General features: G+C 48.2%; 1 protein-coding gene across 2 annotated transcripts in view; it reads left to right on the top strand.

Annotated features, from left to right (window-relative positions):
* Window positions 1-21,929, top strand: part of SMCHD1 (structural maintenance of chromosomes flexible hinge domain containing 1) — a 3,133,956-nt gene that overhangs the window by 700,484 nt on the left and 2,411,543 nt on the right. The gene's annotated exons all lie outside the window — the stretch shown is intronic.

The following is a 21,929-nucleotide window of genomic DNA, read 5'->3' as shown; positions in this document are numbered from 1 at the left end:
ACTTTGGAAGCAAGACGACACAGAGCAACACAGGTTCGATCCCTGTGTCCGCGCTTAGAAACCTCTGGGTATGAAGCGCGTTATAAATAACATATCATATCAAATGCCAACCTCTGACCAAAATTTCAGGCCACCAACGGTTATGGGGCTGGAGCCAAACCCAGATAAACAATCAAACTTTCACAAATATAAATATATTGATTGCTTTGTTCCAATGCATGAGTAAAAATACTGTTCATTTAATACAAAAGTACACAATGCTTAGTGCATCCTCATTTCATTTTCTTGGGAACTGTGTCCATTGGGTATGTGTGTCAATTTGTTTGGCTTCACTGTTTGTTTTCAAATTTATATGAACATTTTTTGAGAGTTTCATGGTTTTGTGGGTCGGAGATATGAAGTTGTCATAATGTTGAAACTATGTCTCATCTTTATACAAATGACAATGTACACCTCATAAAATAAACAATATGGTAAACATTATTTAAAATAAAATTATAAGTTCAAAATCAACATTCTATACAAAATTCACATTCAATACATTAATCAGTCAAGTCCACATGTTTTCTAATTTTACACGCTTCCCAAGTTTATTGCATATATCGAATATTAAAAGTGCATACCGCATAGTTTTATAAGAATGCAAAACATCCCTTAAATTCATTACATTCGAAGACCTCAAACTGGAGCAAGTCAGTCTCCTTTTTTTTTAAAAAGAATTTTAATTTTGTTGCAACATAACGTACAGACATTGCAATATGCAGTACACAACATCACAGCGCAATTTTTGTCTGTTAGTGCACTTCGCCCACTCCAGCCTACTAGACACCACATAATTCCACAATCTCTTGCTTACTCGCACCACTCCCTCCAATATCTGCACCCTCTCATGTGTGACTGTGTTCCGATTCCTCTTTATATAATGTTGTTGTGGTTAGCTCTGCAATCAGTTGTTTCCAGGCTTTCACCCCCTCATCCCCTCCCCTTCTTGGTCCGAGTTCCTGCCCACTGCTTCTTGCCACACCACCGTTTCCACATTTGACCATTTCGATAGGTCCCTCCACCATACCTGCACCAGAGACCTTGTCTACACTTTCCATCCCATTGCTATTCTGCATTTCACCAATATGTATGCCAAATCCTTCAGTTTATTAACATGTTTAGCTCTTTTGGGTCTAGTAAAGCCCTCCCTCTAGTAAGCAAGCTGCGGGGGGCCGGGGGGGGATCAGATTTCCAAGGTGATACCCGCCTTTTAGTGTTTGGGCCACCTCTTCCCAGAATCTACCAATCTCTATACAAGCCCAAAATTTATGGACCAGATCTGCTTCTACCTACCCGCACTTTGGACATGATAGTATTGCTGCTTGACCAAATTTTGCTATTCTATTCAGGGTCAAATATGCTCTATGGGTTATATATAATTTAATCTGTTGGAGCCGTACATTCCTAGACAGCTTCTTGTGGTAAAACTTAGCTCTATTCCACTCTGTGTCTGACATTGGTTCTTTCAAGTCTGTCTCCCATTGTTGTCTCGTCTGTCCCAACTCCTTTCCCATTTTAGACATTAGCAGCTCATATATTCGCGAAAGCCAGATTCTCCTTGATTCATTAAAAAGCAGAGAAAAGAATAAAAAATGATCCGCTCTTATCGTCCCAAGAAGCTCCATATAGGCATTTCGGAAATATCCTGTTTTTTATCTTGCAGTAAAGGACAACAAAGGGACAATTCCTGAGCAAAGTTAGTTGATAGATGTTTGGCCATTATAGGTTGAATCAAAATAATCTTCAAAACAAAGTATGTTTTTTATTGTAAAATATTGAGAGGGTATGTTTTGGCTGTTGCCAATGATAAATATACCACCAATCTTCAGATGCATTCATTAGGTTTTGTTTATCGGGAGATCCAAAAATACAAGTGTCTTCCCAAAGGGCTTCCATCGCCAGAGATCACATTGTCCCAATATTTTTGTCTCTGTATGCAGATGTAGGTATGTAGCCTGAGTCTTGAAAATATCCATGGCCTGCAAATGCAACCTACCCTCAAAAAGCTAGCAATAAATAGTTATTGCTTCACCTTACCTTGATAAGATGGACACTTTTTTTCAATCTGAGTGAATCACATGATTTTGTTTTTTTTTAATAAAATCCCCAGATAATCTCAATTGTCCATTGTATTGCAGCGGGCAAACAAAGGGGAATAGATCATTTCTCTAGAGCTGACCCAAGTAGTAGATGAGACTGCTTTAAAAACAGCTTGTAAATAACTAAAATCCAAATAGGTGGACTGTTTCTTTAAAAATAAACATTCCAGTAGTATCAATGATGGTATAAAAGGTTGATCTGTTACCATTCCTTTTCCAAACCCGACCCAGCTGAAGATAACAGCTGTTATGCCTCACACCATGGATCAAGCCTCTTAAGAATGACCTCGAGCTAGATAAAGGGTAAGTCCTAATCGCCCTCTTTACCCTGGGATGATCACTGCCCTTTGCCAGCTAAGTGCAACTGCTTGGATAAAATCAAGGTAATTAAAGAATATTACAAGGAAGTATACCGTATTATTGGGGGCATGATTAAAAAGGTTGACAGGTAAAACATACAGGCCTGGTGCTTTTCAGGTTTCAGAGCTGAAGCAGCATCATTGTCACAAAGCTTCAAAAGCTGTATTGATGGCGTAGAGGGTTTTGGCGTGCCTGAAGGCTCTGCTGCAGTCAGCGAGTCCATTGGTGTTCGACAGTGGACTTTTTAAGAGGACCGCCCATTCCAGAAGGTGTTTTATGCCCATTCGTAAGCCGTGTGGGCGGTTGCGGGCAGGGCGCGGAATTGCGAGGTACGGAGGGTACCGTTGAAAGAGGCCTTAGGTGCTGTGTGTTTAAGTACACGTGGTGCGTGGGTGCCCTTGCCACCAGGGTGTGACTTCTTCATAACAGTGCTGACAGCCTGCCTATCGGGGACGGGCACTTGGGAGCATGTAGGCTCAGCAGAAAGGTTGATGGCTTCTGAATCGGAGCCATGGCTGCCAACAGATTCCTTGTACGAAGCGCTGGCGCCGGAAAGGATTTTGGCCTGCATAGCGTAGGTCGCCCACCGCTTAGTCTGCCTGTCTTTCAGCGTCTTAGGCGGAAAGAGTTTACAGGCCTTACACTAGCACTCGTTGTGGTCACGAGGAAGACACTTATTGCATCAGCAATGGGTGTCTTTCCAGAGAAATTTGCTGTTACAAGACGAATTTAAACAGAGTCCTCTCCATATCAGAGGTTAGCGGCAGCCAGACCGAGAAGAGAAAGAGATGGGTGAAGGAAATTCATTCTCAGAGAGAAGAAAGAAACAGGGCCCCACTCACCCTATTGTAAAGGCCAGGCCTGAGGCCACGCAGACATCTGTCGCCGAGCAGTTGTAGATGTAGTAGTCAGTGGCAGGACATCAACGACACAGCCGTCAAGAAGGTTGTCGAAGTTTACTAAACGCCCGTAGACCGTGGAAATAGATATAGCAATATAAACTCTTAAGAGCGCTGCATAAGCGACCAACTCGGTTGGCGGAAAAAAAACATCTGTGGGACCTTGGCACGTGAGGGATTTTGGGTACACTAGATGTCACGTTAGGGATAGAGTTGCATTCACGCCAATGTCGACTTCCCTTTCGATCTTCGAAAAAAAGATGCAATACTCTGCGATTACCACTATATGTCGGACTATATGCACAGCATGTGGATCTAAGCAGATAAAATCATCAGAAATAAGATTACGGTGAGTAATGTATGTAATATATATATTTTGCAGGCTTGTGGATATGCTTAAATCACATGCTTTGCACAGGCTGACATCGAGTGGTAGTCGCCTATTATTTAATGATTTGTTTTGTAAAGTCGAAAAGGGACATCGACTGGGCGTGTTTGTAATACTATCCCTAGTGTGGCGTCTACTATACCCATGGTCCTTCACGCGTCGAGGTCCCTCAAAATGTTTTTTTCCACCAGCATAGTCTGTTGCATGTCTTCCACCTCCAAGCATTCTTCGATGGCGCTTGACAGACAGACCCTGCGCCGAAGAGGAAACCCTTGTTCGTCGGACATTGACTGCGTCCTACTCAGGTTTTACCGGGCTTTGGCACTTTACAGTAGGGAGCCTAGGGGGAGGTCATATACTTCATTTTAGAGAATGCCTATTTCCCTAACTTCGCTTCCATCGTCCTGCTGCTTTTCTCTTCCACTATGGGAAAATACACTTTTTAAATTTTGCCCTTCGTACGGTCAAAAATATTCCTGGAAGGACATGCACCGGGCATGCAACCATTTTCTACAACAGGATCACGTTGAGAAGCATTGCAAGTCCTGCAAGCTTTTCAGACCCAAGCCCCTAAAGGATTGATGCACAAAACGTTGGCCTGCCCACACCATGCAGGCCGAAGCCTCCATAACCATGGCGGGTGAGTCGGACGGCAACAGCAGAGTTATTAGTAACGCCAAAGACGATCGAGGTTCGACCGAACTTCAGGTGAAAGCCCCCGATTTCAATAAGCAGGCTGGTGTGGCGGTCCTGCCACAGAGAAGCCACACGGTCTCAAGAGCACACACTGTACTAAGCATACTAAAGATACAACCCAAAGCTGAACGTTGACGGCTGTACACAGCCACGTAGTGTCGAAGGAGAGGGGTACATCGAAACCCCCGCTGTCTTCTGGTCCATCACGCTCGCCTAACGACAGGTCTCCAAAACCGGTTCCGAGTAGGCCAGTTTTTGACACTGCATCCAAAAAAGTCCTCCTTTGACTCGGTGAAGAACACGCGTTGAAAGAGAAATCTTCAACGCATTATTCAGGCACGTCAAAAATGCAGCAATTTATACATAAACGCGGCCCAAAGAAGTTGTTTAAGGCTAAATAGTTGAAATCCTATAGTTTTTTGACAGAAAAAAGACAATCACACAGGACACAGGAAACAGACTAATACACCCTCTGGGAATACCCTTTCAGGGGCTTTACACCCTATTCCCTCAGCACCTTCACCATTTCCAAAGTCCAAAGAATGGACAACAGAGAAATTTGAAAAAATCATGAAACTATTTTTTTGCTTTGTTGATTTTATGGATCGCCATCCAGAAGAGTTCACTTACCCTCAAGGTACTGCACAGAATGCTGGGGGAAAGTAGTGGGGAACCACCTTCAAAGGTGTTGAGACTGGATAGCTCGCAACCCAGCACATCCACTCAGTCTTTACTACACACAGTCAAGACCTATATATTGTTGACCCTTCCCACCTAGTGCACCAAGGATCTTGGGATGACAAGTACTATCAGTCAGGATCAATTTTATGATGATGACGTCCCTGATGTTTACATTATGCCGTCCCCTGATGACCAAGATCAGCCTGGGGCTGACTTCCCCCATCGACAACCAGCTCCAATATAATTAGCAACTGCTCAAAGCTGCACAACATTTCAAAATAGACACACAGGAGGTCCAACATCACACATGTGATGCTGGATATGCATTGGAGGGACAGGGCCTCTCTGTCCTTGTCCTGGACTCACTTATCAGTGTTCTGTGTTATTTTCTGCACAGGAGTCCAGCTGGGAACCCTGGCAGTGTAATTCCCCCTCTTTTTGTTTGTGGTGAACAGAGGCACTTGGGCTACCCTGATGGCAACCATGGGTGGGGTAGAGCCCTGTACCCCTAGTGTGTGTTTTTGGGCACCTGTCATAGAGCAGGATATGGGCGGGTGGCAGCTTCGTGCTGATGTGACTGGAGCTATGAGTATCCTCCATTTTGGGATACCCAGGCCCTACCATTGGAATCCGTGGAATCCTGATAGAAGGCAAAATGTTCCCTGGTTTCCATTGCCTCTACCTTGTTTTCCCAAAGTCCTGGGAAGCCCTGACTCTGTCCCTTCCCCTGACTGGCTGTTGGGTGGAAAAACCATATATGGTATTGTGGGGAACTCCAGGCCAGACTGTAGCTTTCCCAGTGACTGTATGTTGTGGGTACACCCTTGGGGTGGGTCCTGTGTGACTAGAGTGTGTGACCAATATGCGTTCTGTGTTACGGGTGTCTAGATTCTGTATGTGTGTGTAACACAATGAATGAGACAGCCCTGCCTGAGACTGACATGAATGCTTTGTAGGATGCTGAAAGGCTGAGTGCTTGCCCCAATCCACATTCCTTTTTATGGGTTCCTGGGTGGAAGTGAATGGCCTGAATGCCTGTGAGCCTGAATGGCTGCCTACCTGCATGAATGCCCTTCTGTGTGATTGGCTAACTGAGCCTGTCTCAGCCAGAGTGAATGAGGGACAGATGTGTATTTCTGGGGACCTCTCACTTACCAATTTGTTCAGAAGCTGAAGTCAAAACTTGAAGCTGATCCTTGAAGCCCAGCTGGAGGAGAAGATTGCTGCTGCATTTCCTTCAATGTACTCCAAGAGCGGTCAAGTCTGTTGAGGACTGATCCAAGAGCCAAAAATCCTGAAGAGAGCGCCTGGACACCGAGAGTCGTCGAATTGTGTTGTCCAGAAGCGGGGATACCTTGACGCCATGCTGCTCGATGCCCGAAGCCGAGAAAGCTCCACCTTGCCTAAGAATATTTGAAAGAGGGCTCCCTTGCCATCACTGCCGACCACTTTATTCTGCCGGAGAAAGTCAAAGGTGGTCAGCTACCGAGGAGAGTCCGCCAGTGGGTTTCCCACCACCTGAAACCGACAAAGACATCCTGAGGACGATGATGGAGTGAAGCTCCAAGGTCCAGCCCGTGGCACGTGCTGCGGCTGCAGCACCGACAGGTCAGAGGACCACCGACTGTGACATCCGACTCCTGCTGCTGGGACTACATTCATCACCGCCAAAGGAATTTCAAGTCCACAGAGTCTTATTTGCGGCACCGAACATTTTGCACCAAGGCCTACCACACTTACCTTCACAGGACTTCCACCATCAAGGAAACGATTGATCGTAGACGAGCAATGCGAAGGTCGAAGCTGCTGTATCATTGCAAGTGTTCTACTTTCCCTTGAGGATCTAGACAACTAGTGGCTCCTTCTTCAAAGGGGGTCCATCCTCGAAGGATACGGTCGAAGAAACACTTCCATTTCCGGTACATTGGTGTGGTTGAACTTTTTAACCAAGAAGCAAGGCTTATTGAGAATTTGTGGACTGGGCTTGTTAATTCTTTTATTACAGCTTGCTCAGATATATGCATCTATATCCAAAGAAAGCATTCTGCTATTCCTTAACCTGCCTGCCTGCCTGCCTTCCGTCCTTATTTTTTATGTTGATGCACCTTACTGAATGACTTGTATGCTCTATTATAACTGCCAGCATAGAAGTGTATAGATTTGTCATCATAGTATTACCAGATTACAAAGTGTGTTATTGAACTGTCTATATATCTAAACCTTCATTTTTTATATGAAGAGCTGTGTTAGCACATAACATAGTGTGTGGACATTGCTTCATGGGGGGGGTCTTGGGGGACTCACTATACTTAAGAACCAGCCTGCATCACCTCAGGAGAGCTTTAAGCCTTGGTTGCTCGTACGTAGCTACCATATAGTGAAACTTGGCTGGGGTGCTCTGTGCCTCTACCCTGCCATATAAAGGACAGAAGTACAGATACCCCCTCCAGTCTTTACACTGGTGGCAGCGGTGGGGTGCTAATGGTTTTAAAACTCCGTGTGTAACCTTGCCAGCTAGATTTTACTTATAAGTCTATGGCAGAGAGGTGCCATGAAGTAAGGAAGCAGCACCTCTGAGCTCCTGCAGTTAAATTAGTAAATCTGGTCCAATTCACTACAAAACCATATGAGAAGGTGGACGAAGATGAGGTGAACACCCGAGCGAAAAACCGCAGCAGAGAAAGGTGGGAAGACATGACATGGCATCCGGAACTGAGCCGCACGAAAGAAGCACCAAGATGGTGGTGGGGAGCCCGGCGGCAAACTGTGGAGGAGCAAGCAAGTCTACAGCCGACCGAGAGAGACAGCCAGGCAGATAGCGGAGTGGAAGGGTGAAACAGCAGGAGCCCCCCACAAGACCAAAGCAAGCTGCAGCGCTGCCGGGGAGCCAGCAAACGCCTGGCTGCCAGTGATGCTGCTGACACAAACAGGCACAAGTTGGAGTGAAGGCAGTGATACAGAGTAGGGAGACGGATGGCGCCAGTGCGGGCGACAGCTGCAGGAAGGCAGGCGAGCCTGGGTAAAGAGAGCGGGAAGCCAGAGTACGGGCCAAGGGGAGAGGGCAACGAAAACAGGGCGAGACCTCCTCCCACCCCAGAACCAATACCATGGCCCGTGGGGGGCAAATATACAAAAGGACTCATGAGTGCAGCCCACCGAAACATGTAACCCGCTGGGGGAACCCTGTGACGCATGACATATAGCACAAATCCGCAGAAGCAGAGGGAGCCTTCCGCCATCCGGAGATGGGCTGCACACGAGGGGGCACATGAGCAACTGCAACTGGGCAACAAGCGTTGGGAGCACAGAGAGAGAAAGCGGTTGGTATGCGCTCCTCGACAGGCACAAGACACTTGAGAGAGACAGAACTGGAAGGGGCCATCCCTAGCTCCCTGTGATTCCAGCGGATACATAGCAGCGTAAACAAGCTGCACACACGGTGAGAGAGCTAAGAGGGCACAGCCCGACAGGGATGAATATATAAGTGGGTTCATGTGCGACACATGCCGATAGGACTGACACGCAGGGAGATCCGGCGACGCACCCCATACAACAGAAATCCACGGAAGCAGAGGGGGCACAAAGCCATCCGGAGACGGGCCATACATGTGGGAGAACACAAGCCATTGAAACAGCACAATAAAGCGGGCAAAGCAAGGAGACGGAAAGCGGCAGGCACGAGTCTCTTGAGAGGCACAGGACCCCTCAGAGAGACAGAGCTGGGAAAAGGCCTTCCCCCTGCTGTCTGATGCTCCCAGCAAACCCACAGCAGTGCACATAAGCTGCATATACGGTGAGAGAGCTAAGAGGGCACAGCCCGAGGGGGCGAATATATGAGGATTACGGAAGCAGCGTGCCAACATAACTAAGTCGCTGGGAGAACCCGTGACGCACTCCATACAGCATTAAGCTGCAGAAGCAGAGTGGGCCCGCAGCCATCCGGAGACGGGCTGCACACATGGGAGAACACAAGCCACTGATGCAGAGCAACAAAGCAGACGGAGCTCGGAGAGGAACAGAGGCAGGCGCAAGATCCTTGGGTGGTACAAGACCCTGGGGTGAGACCGAGCTGGGAACAGACCAGCCCAGCCGTTTATGCTCCCACCAGACCCACAGAAGTACAAACATGCTACGCATACGGTGAGTGAGTCAAGAGGGCAACCCAACTGTGCAACCACCACACGGCACAAACAGCAGCAAGGACACGGGAAGCACAAGAAGTACCCCCGCTGCACTTAGGAGAAGTAGCGAAGCGGAGAACCAAGGCCCAGGTAATCCAGGCAGCAAAACTATGGTGCTGCCCGGGTACAAGACCACGCAGGGTGAGAAAGCAGAGAGGCACGAAGTGAGTGGCTCCTTGTTGTTAGGGAGAATTCTCTCTTTAGGCTGAATTTCCTAACCTAGTGAGTCCCCCAGCAGCTTTGCTGGATTTCTGGAGTTTTTTTTCTCCTGCCAAGAGTGAGACTCTTTTTCTCCCACTCTTGGACATGATTTATGGTGTTCCTTTGACTGTTAATGTGTTTTATGGGCTATGGGGTCCTTTACTCCATAGGGTCTCATGTGTTTTTACTATGTGTGTTACACAGCACCCTCCGTGCAGTAACACAGGGGTGTCATAGTGACACCCCACCATAGACTCCATACCCTGGGACTGACTACTGCCTCCCAGGGCATGTAAAGTCACCATTGGCTTTACTAGTCCCAAATCATGAACAGAAACCAGTACAAACCATCATATTGTGGACGTACTGGTCGGGGAAATTCAATTGCCCCGGGGTCTGTTGGTCGAGGGGGCACGTCTCCGTCCCCCCTGATCGAGTATTGGCTGGTGGCAGTGGATACTACTTTTTATATTCGACCGCGAATATATCCCTATGGGATTTTCCCATTGTTCTAGGCTACCAACTTTAATTAATCAATTCTCATAGCCTCGAACATACCGCCGGTTTATTTATTTAATATTAATTCGCCGGTTGGTATTTTGTGCCAGGACTCGATTCTAAAATGGCATTTGTGTTCTCTTCTGTGACTCCAACCCAAGTCGAGCCCTTTGTTCCAATTTTTGGCGGGCTTCTCCACAGAAGCCTCCAAAAGTGGTGCCACTCTGTCTGGGTACCACAGGGGGTGTGGGAGGGGGTTTAGGCGCCCTGGACTGAGTTACCTTGGTAACTCAAATCGCACTCTTGCGTGATTGGCCCAAGTGGTGAGCCGGCCGGCTCACTACTTAGCATGTTTGATTGACAGCTAGGCTGAGTGAATGGGGGTATGCTGCATAAAAGTAGGGCTTTGTGGACTGGAACTTAAGAAGTCACCACAGGACCTTAGAAACCGACGAGGGAGAAGCTGAGCCGACCTACCACGACGACACCACCGGTGAAGCCCTGCAGAACCGACTCACCACTTCCCGACGACAGAGAAGATCTCCCGGCTGGAGAGGCTTCTTCCCCTGACTGGTGGGCACAACCAGTTTACCTTCTTTTCTTCGCACCCCAGACCGGTTTGTGGTCGAACTGCCCATGCCAAGCACCCCGGCAGCCAGATAGCCACTTACACTGAATCGCGAATCAACGGACCGCTCCTTGTACCTGAGAAACTCCGCGGCTGGTTTCTTCCCTGGCAGTGCAACGGACTCCTGTCTTCCTCCCCGACGAGATCTTCTCTTCCCCCGGACGAAGCACCGACTTGCATCCACTGCCAGGAACAACTGCCCCCGCTGTAGTGTTCTCACCACTTTAAGGTACTGTGTCCGCCAGGCCTCCCTTTCTAAAGATTGCTACAAGGTAATAATAACCCCTTAACCTTCTGGACTGGGCTGGCCGCCTTGACCCTCTAATTGGTCCCTTTCTTTGGTCCAACTCCTTTTTGAACTGTTAAAAGACTTTTGTTCACTGTAACCGTGTGACCTTGTACACATTTCGTTTTGATCCTCTTAAAGCGAATCCGGCCTACTGACTCTGAATTCACGGTGTTAATTTGCCTTCCTCTCTTGTTGTGTTCGTGAAAAAGTGTTGGGATCTGTTTCAATTTATCCTCTGCTTTTCTCTCCCTTTTTAAAAACGAATTATTAGAGTGCCATCTACGTTAAGCGCTCACCGCTGTCTGAAAATAAGTGGGGCTTTACTTAAGACTTGTCTAATATTCTTTTAAGGGAGTGTATATCTTTTAGTGACCGTGTTTTTGAATTGCTTACTATAAGTGCCTGTGTGTTTTTCTAGATGTGGTTTTAAATAAATAATTATCTCTTTTACACCCAGCCCTGCTCAGTGTTTACTTGTTCTATTGTGTTCTCTTGACCTATTGCGAATACTCTGTATACTGCCTAGCTCTTCTTGAGGGAAGTCTGACTGCTCAGCCACAGCTACCAAGTGAATCTGTGTGGTACAGACTGCTACCAAGTGGGTTTACTGCCAAACACCTGTAGTCCTAAATCTTTTGCAGTGGTCCCAGAGGGAACTGCACAGGTTTCTGCCTAACACTTGTACTCCACCCGAGCCCGCACCCCTGGGAACAAAAGAGAACCGGTGTGGCAAAGAGAAACCTGGACCAGGGGCCCAGAGGTCGGATAAAGCTGGTGGAGAGAGGGCAGGAGGGCATAGCCGGACACGCAAAATAAAGCAACAGCCCACCTACACAACGGAGAAGGGCGCAGTAGGCCCAGAAACAAGAGCAGTATCCTCCCAAGCCCGGGCAGTTGGGCCACATCACGCAAACCCACCACCAGGGCAGGGGCACGAACGCACAGGGACGAATAAGAACTGTAAGATCAGGACATGCCGGATGTTAGGTAAAGATTTGGGGAAGTACGCTTTGGGTGCACTACAACAACCATAGCCTTCTGGCAATAGGTACCCAACCTTTGGTATAAGTCTGAACTACACAGGTTGGTAGTGTGGATGAGAAGCCAGGCTTATCTCAAGAGGGGTCAAAGTGAGCAGTAGGGTAGTTACACAGAGATTCACTGTGACAGGTAAATACTGAGACTCAAGGTTTCTTGATAAAAAAAAATGGTTAATTTATTTACCAGTCAGTTAAACAAGCCTTCTTCAGAACGGAGCAATATAGTAGCAACACTCAAAAACATTTCAAAATACACACTCTTAGGTTTCTCAGAATCAGCATATACCCATTGGGGATGGCACACACACTTCCTACACTCTCAGGTGACTTAAATAGTTAGGACACTGTGGACATTAATATATCACTGTTGCATTCAGAGTAGGCTTATGAGAGTGTCAAAGAAAAGGGTTATTAGGACAAACAAGAGATCACAAATATTCTTAAGCAGGCAAATACTTTTGGACCCCCCAATGCAGATTAAGTAAACCCCTTCCTGGAAGGATAGGTGCAACACAATGTCAGAGGAGAGAAGAGTCATTAATTGAATCGGGCTAAGCCAATGTTAATGGGCAAAAGTCTATGTGAGCTGAAGCACTTCTTGCAGGTAAGTAAAAGGTCTTTGCACAAAAGTTTTTAGAAGTCTTTGAAGAAAAAGAAGAATCGATGTAGGGCCACAAGCTGTTTAGGCTTGTGAGAGTAGAAGATGCAAGCAACTCTACAACAAGGGGTACGTTCTCTTAGACTGTACAGTACCTTTAGTTAGAAGAAAAATGCAGCAGATGACTTCTGTTCCTGTGCAGCTCTGCATATCCTGTTGTTCCTGGGCCGCAGTCGTGGGGACAAGAGGGACGACTTCTGGGGACTCCTGCACTGCAACGGTCACCGACCGCAACCGGCAAGCTTCAAACAAGTGGCACTTCGGTGTTTCAGCTCCTCGTGTCTATCACAAATAGCACCACCATGGTTCCTGGCTGTCGAGATGGGCTTTCCTTGCATCTGGGGTCTAGCATTCTGTTGAGGTGGCTCAGGCTCGGTCAGTCCTGCTTCCTGGGAGTCCGGAGTATTTTCCTGGAGCCCTTGGTAGCATAAAAGCAACGCACACAATATGGTGGTCCTCTCCCTGGCTATTCGGTTCCAGCAGGGACTGCAGTGGAAATTCAACCAGCTTCGAGAGGATGTCGAGGTGGCTTACTTTGGAGTTGATTGGTCCCACCAACTCGAGGGGAGAAGTCGTCCTTGCAGGGCTTCTTTAGTCGAGGCGAATTCAGAGCTTCAGCACAGCAGCAGGGCTTCACCGTGCAAACCAACGGTCCAGGAGTTGAAGCAGGCGTCTATTCCAAGTTCTTGTTCGGATTCCTTTGTCCAGTGGTCGACTCTGCCTTCCAAGCCAAAAAGCCTCGCCTTTTATGCAGTTTTCGCCCATTCATTCCAGCCTAGCTGTCAATCACTCAGCAGGGTGGCTGTCCATGCCAGACAGCCAGCCGGCCAATCACCTAAAAGTGCATTCCTGTCTCGTAGGAGACTAAACACAGGGAGTTTCGGGCACCTCTCTCACTTCCTGCCCCCACCAGACACACTGGAGGCAGAGGCGGATTTTCCTCGTGAAGCCTGCCAAAGACAAAATGAACAAAGGGACCAAAACTGGTTTGGCTCGCAGTGTAAATTTCAAGAAGGACCTAATCAACAAGAAATGGCGAAAAAATAACAGGGCCATTTTGACAAAAATGGCACCAATGGGTGCTTCACTGCAGCTGCGAATGCAGCCTGCGGTAAAAACACATCACGATAGTAAAAAGTGTAAACCACTGCCACCAGCGATTAATTGTGAAATGGGTAACATAAAAATGTTACATGAGAAACTAGACAAAGGGGATACTAAGTAACCCCTCCAGCACCCTATTGTAAGATAGTGTGTGCTGGGTCTAGAAATTTACAAATGTAAGCAAAGTCGATTTCACTTTACTGCTCTTGGAAACAGTAGTTACCCAAGAGAAAGGTATTTAAACTTTGAAGTCTGAAAGACTTCCCTGGGCCACTGCACTGAACATGCTGTGTGACAATGCAAACAGATGCCTATGGAGTTTGCCAGAATCCAAAACCAGAAGACACATAGAGGTTAAATAGAGTCCAGCAAAAGTGCTGGGGGTCTCTAAGGTAGAGAGAAATTGGCACATTTCTGAGAATTCTTCCTAACACCGGAGAAACAATAAGGGGGCAAGGGCAAGCAGACCAATATGGAACCATATGCTCTCAAAGAACGATACTAGCCAACACACCCAGATGAATGCCAGCACGAGCACAGCAGAAACGGAACAAACAGGGCGACAAGAAGATGGCTCCATCCTCGAGGCCATTGCAGCACTGAAGACAGCGCTGGAACATAAACTAGACGCAGTAATAGTGGATGTGGGTCTGCTAAGAGAAGACGTGCAAGCTCTGGCTGACCGAGTGAGCACAGCAGAGCAGCAAGTGCAGAACAACACCAATCGCATCACCACCACCCAATCCCAGATGACAGATGTGCTTGGTCGAATACAAACCCTCGAGCACAGAGTTGAGGATGCAGAAGGGAGTGCACGTAGAAACAATATATACGTATTCTCGGACTTCCAGAAGGAGAGGAAGGCAAGGACCCCACAAACTATGTGGGGAACCTAATATTACACGAAGTGGGCGCTGGGATGCTATCGCAGGGCTGTACATTGGAAAAATCCCACAGAGCTCTGACCAGGAAATGCCCGACCCCCAACCCCACCTGCCCCACCCGTGATAGCCAAAATCATGAACGTTAAGGACCGGGAAAAGATATTAACATTCTTAAGGGAAGGAGGCGTGATCACCAGAAACTCCTCCAAGATAGCAATTTACCCGGACTACACAATATTGGTGCAGAGACAAAGGGCCTCATTACACGGACGGCGGTAAGGGTTAACGGTCACCGTTAATGGCAATGGTGACCGTTAACCCTTACCGCCGTACTACGAGGTCCCTTTGCGGGTTGGAGGATTTAACGCCTGCTTCTTGCAGGCGTTAAAATCCAACCCGCTAACGGACCTCGGAGCTAATTACGGCACCGCAAAATTGCGGTGGCGTAATTAGCGCCTTCCCCATTTCCATAGAGCCCTATGGGGCAGAAATGGGAATGGGAATGGGGAAGGGCAATGGCGGAAAGGGGATTTACCGCCCCCCCAACCTTGGAATGGGGCGGTAAATCCCCTTTCCGCCAAGGCGGTGCCGGTATTTTACCGGCATGAGCCATGGCGCTAATAGCGCCATGGCTCACCGCCTTCCGTGTAATGAGGCCCAAAGAGCATGATTTGGTCCAACAAAGGAACGCCTCAGGAAGGCAAACTTCAGATATGTTACTATATATAATATATATTCTGATGTTTGTTAATCTGCTTAGAATCACATGCTGTGCATAGTCTGACATCCAGTGGTCACTGCAGAGTATTGCATTTTGTTTTTCATAGTTGAAAAGGGGACGCCGACAGGCGTGTCTGTAACACTATCCCTATAGTGACGTGCGGTGTACCCACAATCCCTCACGCGTCGAGGTCCCTCAGATTGTTTTTTTCTGCCCAGATATTGGTCACCTTTATGCAGAACTCCTCGAGAGACATTGCAAATACATTTACTCGACCCTTTGGTTGTTATTTATTAATATCCATTACATTAGATCCCTCCCTCGACGTAGCTGCGAAGCTGTTTCTCTGCCGAGTAAGAACTTCGACAGCGGGGGCGAGACGGAGGAGATCCTTCGGCGCTGCCGAACAAATGGCCTGGCCTCGCCGGCCAAAAGACAGTAGGGAAAGTGGGGTTGTGGGACATTTCTTGTTTCTCTCTGAGAATGCCTATCCCTTTCCCCTCCCTTTCCTTTAGGGTTGTTATCACATCTAAACGTTTCCTCAGCTATGGAGAGGACATCCTTTAGGTTTTGCCCGCGCTGCAAGGGCAAGTTCACCTGGAAAGACCGGCATAAACGGTGTAACCGTTGTTGCCCCTCGACCACAAAGAAGACGGCTGGGCGGCCTGTCAGCTTCTTAAGCCTAAGACTTTAAAGAACCGCAGGGTCAAATGGTGGGCAGCCTACGCCATGACTAGGTCTGATTCCTCACCCGCCGCCGAAAGTGACGAGGAATGTGATAACACGACCTCCGTTTCGGAAGTCGTACACCTCTCTAGGGAGCGTTCACGCTCCTCGTCGTCTGTCCCCGGCCCCGACAAGCTCGGCTCACGCCCTGCTTATAGGGATGAACACCCCGGCGACACTGACGCACACAAAAAACACTCACATAAACACATGACCCACGGCTCTTCCTCGTCAAAGACGAAGAAAGCATTAACGCCAACGGAGACGCAGGTCCTACCGGCGGCCTCCTCAGACCGTCAGAGTCTTAAGCCCCCCTCGCAGCCACAGACGCGACTAGCGACTGGGCTACCCCCTGATAAGGGTGCTAGAGTGTCCGTCGGCGTAGAGCACGCAACACCGATAGCGTCGACGCCAGAGATACCCTCCACAGACAGATTAGTCGTCGAGAGCCTGGCGCGGATTGTTTCCACCGATAGCCAGAGAAACACGGCGAAAGATACCTTGATTACCACTCAGAAGGCCAGAGAAACGCCAAAAAGTTTGGAAGAAAGGCAGGAACTGCCCCCTCCGCCGAGAGGGACTCCTAGCCTGCCAGAAGGCTTTTCAGAAGGCTATGGGAACTTATGTTCGACGTTATGGGATAGGTCGAAGCGTTTTCAGGCCAAAGGCCTTCCCTTCCCCCCCAGACCGCTCAGGGGTACCACAAGTGACCCTAGAGAGACTCCAGTTTTGTATGGACAAAATTGAGAGGTTTATGGAGACTCAAAACCTACCAACACCCAAGAGATCAAGAGAGGGACCTCAAGAGGATCCCAGGGCCAAGTACCCTAGGCTGTTTAATCCCCTCCAAGAGGATGTAGATTTATATGACCTCACTCAAGAGGTTTCCCACTTTTATGAGGATGAGGAATTCTTAGACAACGAAGTGGAACAAAACCTAGAGGAGGAAGGTTTCGAGGATAACCCAGACATGGGTGGTGGGGGCTTCGAAGAAGACCCAGAAGAAGGTGCTTCACAGCCCTGGCAGTTCCCATCAGCGTCTACAGACCCTGACGCCCTAAACCTGCCCCCTCTCCCCCAAGGACTCGCCAATCAGGAATACGTCACCTATAGACGATCAACCTACCTTCAATGCACTACTGCGCAAGGCAGCAGCGCACTTCGAAATAAAGACTGGGGACATTTCTCAAGACATAGACTTTGTGGAAAAGATCATCAAGGAGAAACCTTTCCCCTCCTCGCCTCAATAAAGAGACAAATTATTCCTTTGCTATCTACACCCGCGTTGGTCAGAGGGGTCAACCCAAGGATAGAAAAATGATTTAGTCCCAATCCATCTGACCCGTTATACGTTAGGGGCCACTCTGTACCAGAATCCTTGGTGGTAACAAATACAAGAAAAAGGGCAGGGGTCCTGCTGTCAACCAGCGAGGCACCACCAGATAAAGAGGATAAAAAGTTGTATGCCCTAGGAAAGAGGATTACAGCCTCGGCTGCCGTTTCCACGAGGATTGCCAAGTTATGCAGATGCCCAGTGGAGTAAACTATGCAAAGACATCGAGGAGGTACCTGAACCCCTACGAACTCGGCTTCTGGCCACAGTTACTGAGGGGACCTTAGTCAACCAGAGCATCATTAAGAATACTCTTGATGCAGCAGAAATGGCTGGCCGTTACCTAGTCCAAGGGATCCTCCTCAAACGCCATGTCTGGCTACGTAATTCAGGGTTTAATCCTGAAACACAAGCATCTCTAATTAACAAACCAATAGAGGATGCCAACCTCTTTGGGAAGGTGGGGGATGACGCTCTCGAGACTGCAAAAAAGGATTTTGACACCATCAAAACCCCAGACCAAATTTCAAGGCCTCCCAACAAGCGTGGTTATGGCAACGGGTGCTTTTTTCGAGGCCAACGCCAGCAGCAACTCCAGCAGCAGCAATACTCTGCAGGTAACTGGTCCTCTAATCAAGGCACCAGTGGACAATACAACCAAAGAGGACAACGTCGTGGCAAGGGAAGAAGTCGGGGTCCCACCCCTAGAGGTTCCCAAGCCACTAACACCAAATGACTCGAAGATTTGGGTCCCCTCCCATGCATCGCCGGTCGGGGGCCGGTTAGCATCCTTTCTTCCAGCATGGGAGGGAATAACATCAGACCGCTGGGTACTATCAACCATAGCCCATGGCTACTGTATAGAATTCAACAGTTCTCCTACGTACAGACCCCCAAGGGGACAACGCATGTCACCAGAACACCTCGCCATCCTTCTTCAAGAAGTGGACCAACTACTAGAAAAAGGAGCTATAGAGGTCGTGTTTCTATGTCAGGTAACGGAAGGTATTTATTCAGTGTACTTACTTGTACCGAAAAAGGACTTAACCATGTGCCCTGTACTAGATCTGGGCCCAGCGAACAAATTTGTCAAACCTCAGAAATTTTGTATGGTGACTTTACAGGAAGTGATCCCCCTGCTTTCACAAGGAGATTACATGACAACACTGGACATGAAAGATGCATACTTTCATATTTTAATGTTGCCCGCGCACAGAAAATACCTCAGGTTCACGATAGAGGGCAAACACTACCAGTTCAGAGTGCTACCCTTTGGCATAGCATCAGCGCTGAGGGTATTCACGAAAGTACTGGCAGTGGCAGCGCCCCACCTGCGCAGGTTGTCCATCCCAGTATACCCTTACCTCGACGATTGGCTCATAACAGGGGATTCTTACGAAACATGCTTCTCAAATACCCAAAAGGCTGTAGACCTTTTGTTCCAACTGGGCTTCTCCATCAACGAGAAGAAGTCCAGCCTAGACCCCAGCCAGATCAAACAATTCCTAGGGGCTCTAATTGGAACAAAGGACGGCCTCGTCTTCCCCTCCAACGAGAGGGTCCAAAACATGCTGTTTCAGATCCCTCAATATGTGGCCGGTCGAGAGGTGACGGTGCGCAAAGCAATGCGTTTGCTAGCGTCATGTATATATTTGGTATGCGCCCAATGCAAGAGTGGCTCAACAGCCAGTGGTGTCTGGCCAGCGGACAATGGGACGATCTAGTGGTCGTCTCGCAGGCCTTGGTTCTCTCGCTACGGTGGTGATCGATGGAAAACCTTGTCATAGGGAAGCCATTCACCACCCCCGCAGTGGAGGCCACCCTAATCACAGACGCATCCCTCACAGGATGGGGGGGGGGCTTGCCTATCTCATCAGACTGCACACAGAGTTTGGACTCCGAGTGTAGCGTCCAAACACATAAACTTGCTGGAACTGCTAGCGGTCTTCAAGGCACTCAAGGCCTTCCAGGCACACCTGCAAGGGTAGACAGTGATGGTCCTCACAGACAGCACCACAGCCATGTACTATCTGAACAAGCAAGGGGGCACTCACTCTCCAGGTCTGTCCAAGCTGTCCCAGAACATCTGGAAGTGGGCTCTCAAACACAACCTGTTCCTGTTGTCACAACATGTACCAGGGGAACTCAATCTGCTACCATGGGAACTCAGCAGAGACTTCCCTCTGCCCGCAGAGTACGAATGGCGGTTACAAGAAGACATTGGCCCTCATTACAACACTGGCGCTAAACCATGGCGCTATTAGCACCATGGTTGGTGCCGGTGTTGTAACAGGTCCGCCATGGTTCAATGGGGAATTGCCACCCCATTCTAAGGTTGGCGGGCGGTAATTCCCCATTGAACCATGGCTCTTCTCCATTCCCATTTTCGCCTCATAGGGCTCTATGGGAATGGTGAAGGCGCTAAGTACGGTACCGCAAATTGCGGTACCGTACTTAGAACCAAGGTCCCTTTGCGGGTTCCTACTTTAACGGCTGGTGTAGACCAGCCGTTTAGGTCGGGTCCCGTAAAGGGACCTCGTAATCAGGCGCCAATGGGTTAACGGCGCTGCAGCCTTTTACGGCGCCGTTAACCCATTAGCGCCAGGGTCGTAATGAGGCCCATTGTCTTCAACGTTTTCACACAATGGGGATTCCCAGAAATAGATCTGTTCGCAACTCTGGAGAACTCCCAATGCCAAGATTACGCCTCCAGGTATCCCCAGAACCAATCTAAGGGGAGCGGTCTATCGATACCATGGCCAGTGAAATTTGTTTACCCCCCCCCGAATCCCCTTCTCAACAAGATAGTGCACAAGAGGCACCAGGAACAAGTTACCATGATACTGGTGGCCCCAATGTGGGCCCGGCAGCCATGGTTCGCTCACCTGATGGAGATGTCTCTATCTCCTCCAGTGAAACTTCCCTGCCAGTACAACATTCTGTCACAGGACAAGGGCAGGACACTGCATCCATGCCCTCAGACCATGAACTTAGCAGCCTGGCTCCTGCGGTCATAGAAGTTGGACATTTACAGCTCCCGCAGAGATGCATGGACATTCTCAAGGAATCCAGGAAACTTAACACTCGCCACTATTATTCTAGCAAGTGGAAAAGAATTGTCATCTGGTGTAGAAGTAAGAGCATCAACCCTGTTGACTGCTCTCCCACACAAATTGTTCTTTACCCGACCCATTTACTGGACTCAGGTCTAGTGTTTAATTCTATTAAAGTCCACCTAGCGGCACTTTCTGCATACACCATTTCTCAACTTAGTGTCATGGTGGAAAGTCCCAGTTAATAAAGCCTTCATGGAGGGAGTAAAGAGGATCCACCCTCCGATAGCAAACCCAGCTCCCGGATGGGACCTAAATGTGGTACTTAACCAGGCTCATGGGCTCACCCTTTGAACCCATGCCCAAGGCAACTCTTAAAGAACTCACTCTTAAGACTGCTTTCTCAATAGCTATCACCTCCATTAGCAGAGTAAGTGAACTAAAGGCACTCTGTTATAGACCCCTTTGTAACAGTTCACAAAGATAAGGTGGTTATACGCACACACCCGAGGTTTGCACCAAAATTAATTTCAAAATTCCATGTAAACCAGTCAATAGAACTACCAACGTTCTTTCAAAACCCTTCAAATTTGGGAGAAAAAAAGCTTGCATACACTTGATGTGCGCAGAGCGGTCATGTTTTATATGGAAAGAACTAGACCACTGAGAAAGACTAATCAGTTCTTTGTCTCGGTGGCAGCAGGAAGAGAAGGAAGATGCAGTCTCAAAGTCCACTATATCTAGATGGATTGTACAATGCATCACTCTCTGTTAGACTCTTGCTAAGAGAGAACTACCCTTCAGCCCAAGAGCACACTCTACTCGAGGCACTGGGGCTTCCATAGCATTAATTGCTAATGTCCCTCTTGAGTCGTTTGCAAAGCGGCAATCTGGAGTTCTGTACACACCTTTACAAAACACTACTGTCTAGATGCACACTCTAGATCTGATTCCCAGGTGGGACAAGCAGTATTAAGACATCTTTTCTCTACTGTTCCTTCTCGCAACCCACCTCCAACTCCAGGTAGTGCTCGCTAGTCTATGCACAGCATGCGATTCTAAGCAGATTAACAAACATCAGAAGACAATGCATTACTTACCGTAAAAGCATTTCTGATGGTTGTATCTGCTTAGATTCACATGCGCCCAACCTTCCGCCCTGCTCGGATGGAAGGAACATAGACATCCTTTCTATATCTCTTCTTTACTGTACTCACTCACTTCTAGAAGGCTCCCTCAGGGCAGAAAAAATACAAACAGAGGGACCTTGACGCGTGAGGGATTGTGGGTACACATCACGTCACTATCGGGATAGTGTTACAGACACGCCTGTCGATGTCCCCTTTTCGACTATGAAAAACAAAATGTAATACTTCGCAGTGACCACTGGATGTCGGGCTATGCACAGCATGTGAATCTAAGCAGATACAACCATCAGAAATGCTTTT

This window comes from Ambystoma mexicanum, chromosome 5q (genome assembly GCF_040938575.1).
Source record: "Ambystoma mexicanum isolate Mex_15411 chromosome 5q, UKY_AmexF1_1, whole genome shotgun sequence".
In the NCBI taxonomy this organism is placed as follows: Eukaryota; Metazoa; Chordata; class Amphibia; order Caudata; family Ambystomatidae; genus Ambystoma; species Ambystoma mexicanum.
Note: the sequence above shows the minus strand (reverse complement) of the source record. Positions and strands in the feature narration are given on the sequence as shown.